At 32.5% G+C, this 3,062-nt stretch overlaps 1 non-coding gene across 1 annotated transcript; it reads right to left on the bottom strand.

Moving 5' to 3' along the window:
• Positions 1-2,570: 2,570 nt before the first annotated feature.
• Positions 2,571-2,678, bottom strand: LOC112746170 (small nucleolar RNA R71). Its single transcript, XR_003174066.1, has one exon. It is a non-coding gene; the product is annotated as a small nucleolar RNA R71 (small nucleolar RNA).
• Positions 2,679-3,062: the final 384 nt, after the last annotated feature.

Genomic DNA, 3,062 nt, shown 5'->3' with positions numbered 1-3,062 from the left:
AGAGGACCTTTTTTCTTCTTTTAGAATTTTCACTTGTAATTTTGAGAGTTTTTACTTTGATTTTTGGATCTTGGAGAATTGGGAGGGAATTGAGTTCTCTTCCCCTCTGGGATTGTTTGTGTTTGGACAACTGACGGTTCATCTTGTTGCTCAGATTGGGTAACTTTCTTTTCGTTTTCTTTTCAAAAATCTTTCAAAAATATTTTCAAAAAAAAAAAAATTTTTTTTTCTCTTGTTTTCGAAAAAAAAAATAATAAAAATGTTTTCAAAAAAAATTTTATTCAAAATTTTTAAGAATGAATTCTAGTGTTTCATGAAGCATGTGAAGCCTGGCTGGCTGTAAAGCCATGTCTAAATTCTTTTGGACTGAGGCTTCCAACCATCAGCTCTTACACGACTGTAGGGTATGTCAAGCGTGTCATGTCTGAATTACATGCTGAAGCTTGGCTGGCCATTGGCCATGTCTAGTGTTTTGGATTGGAGCTTTCTTTGAAAGCTTGGCTGGCTAGTGAGCCATGTCTAATTCCTGGACTGAAGCTTTAGACTAAGAATGCAAGATTCCTGGAATTCATATTAAAATTTTTGAAATCCTTACTTTTATTTTTCAATTAATTTTCGAAAATCCAAATAAAAATTTAGAAAATCACAAAAATCAAAAAAATATTTTGTGTTTCTTGTTTGAGTCTTGAGTCATGTTATAAATTTGGTGTCACTTGCATTAGCATCTTGCATTTTTTCGAAAATTTCATGCATTCATGGTGTTCTTCATGATCTTCAAGTTGTTCTTGGTAAGTCTTCTTGTTTGATCTTGATGATTTTTTGTTTTGTGTCTTTTCATGTTTATCATATGCATTCTTGGATTCTTAGTGCATAAGCATTAAAGAATTCTAAGTTTGGTGTCTTGCATGTTTTCTTTGCATTAAAATTTTTTCAAAAATATGTTCTTGATGTTCATCATGACATTCAAAGTGTTCTTGGTGTTCATCTTGACATTCATAGCATTCTTGCATGCATCACATGTTTTGATCTAAAAATTTCATGCATTGCATTTTTTTTGTGTTTTTCTCTCTCATCATAAAAATTCAAAAATCAAAAAAATATCTTTCCTTTTTTTTTTCTCTCATCAAATTCAAAAATTTGGATTGATTTTTTCAAAAATTTTTAAAATCAAATTGTTTCTCATGAGTCAAATCAAATTTTCAATTTGAAAATCTTATCTTTTTCAAAATCTTTTTAAAAAAATCAAATCTTTTTCAAAATTCTTAGTTATTTTCGAAAATTCCAAAAATATTTTTCAAAAATCTTTTTCTTATTTTTCCATCAAATTTTCGAAAATAACATAGTCAATTAATGTTTTGATTCAAAAATTTGAAGTTTGTTACTTGCTTGTTAAGAAAGATTCAAACTTTAAGTTCTAGAATCATATCTTGTGATTTCTTATGAATCAAGTCATTAATTGAGATTTTAAAAATCAAATCTTTTTCAAAACTAATTTCAATCATATCTTTTCAAAAATATCTTCTTATCTTATCTTTTTCAAAAATATCTTTTCAAAATATCTTTTCTAACTTCCTACCTTCTCATCTTCTTAAAAATTTGTTTCAACTAACTAACTAACTTTTTGTTTGTTTCTTAACTTTTTCAAAACTACCTAACTAACTCTCTCTCTAATTTTCGAAAATATCTCCCCCTTTTTCAAAAATTTCTTTTTAATTAACTAATTATTTTTATTTTTATTTTTATTTCAAAAAAAATTTTTCGAAAAATACTAACAATTTTCAAAAACTATTTTCAAAAATCACTAACTCCTTTTCAAAAATAATTTTCGAAAATTATACCTCCCCCATCCTATTCTATTTATTCATTCATATCCTAACATCTCACCTCACATCTCTTCCATTCGTACAGTTGCATTTCTTCCTTTACATCACATTCTTTGTCTCCCCCTTCTCTTCCACTCACAAAGGGATCCCTATACTGTGGTATAGAGGATCTCTATTATTATTATCATTTTTCTGGCCATTCTTCCTTGTCATATGAGCAGGAGCAAGGATAAGAACATTCTTGTGGAAGCAGATCCAGAACCTGAAAGGACTCTGAAGAGAAAATTAAGAGAAGCTAAAATACAACAATCCAGAGATAACCTTTCAGAAATTGTCGAACAGGCAGAGGAGATGGCAGCCGAAAATAATAATAATGCAAGGAGGATGCTTGGTGACTTTACTGCACCTAATTCCAATTTACATGGAAGAAGCATCTCCATTCCTGCCATTGGAGCAAACAACTTTGAGCTGAAACCTCAATTAGTTTCTCTGATGCAGCAGAACTGCAAGTTTCATGGACTTCCATCTGAAGATCCTTTTCAGTTCTTAACTGAATTCTTGCAGATATGTGATACTGTTAAGACTAATGGAATAGATCCTGAAGTCTACAGGCTCATGCTTTTCCCTTTTGCTGTAAGAGACAGAGCTAGATTATGGTTGGATTCTCAACCTAAAGACAGCCTGAACTCTTGGGATAAGCTGGTCACGGCTTTCTTAGCCAAGTACTTTCCTCCTCAAAAGCTGAGCAAGCTTAGAGCTGACGTTCAAACCTTCAGGCAGAAAGAAGGTGAATCCCTCTATGAAGCTTGGGAAAGATACAAACAGTTGACCAAAAAGTGTCCTTCTGACATGCTTTCAGAATGGACCATCCTGGATATATTCTATGATGGTTTATCTGAGCTATCAAAGATGTCACTGGACACTTCTGCAGGTGGATCCATTCACCTAAAGAAAACGCCTGCAGAAGCTCAAGAACTCATTGACATGGTTGCTAATAACCAGTTCATGTACACTTCAGAAAGGAATCCTGTGAATAACGGGACGCCTATGAAGAAGGGAGTTCTTGAGATTGATACTCTGAATGCCATTTTGGCTCAGAACAAAATATTGACTCAGCAAGTCAATATGATTTCTCAGAGTCTGCATGGAATGCAAGCAGCATCCAACAGTACTCAAGAGGCATCTTCTGAAGAAGAAGCTTATGATCCTGAGAACCCTGCAATAGCAGAGGTAAATCAC

The sequence above is a fragment of the Arachis hypogaea genome, chromosome 14 (genome assembly GCF_003086295.3).
Source record: "Arachis hypogaea cultivar Tifrunner chromosome 14, arahy.Tifrunner.gnm2.J5K5, whole genome shotgun sequence".
Classification (NCBI taxonomy): Eukaryota; Viridiplantae; Streptophyta; class Magnoliopsida; order Fabales; family Fabaceae; genus Arachis; species Arachis hypogaea.
The sequence above is the reverse complement of the archived record's forward strand: the minus strand, read 5'-3'. Positions and strand labels throughout refer to the sequence as shown.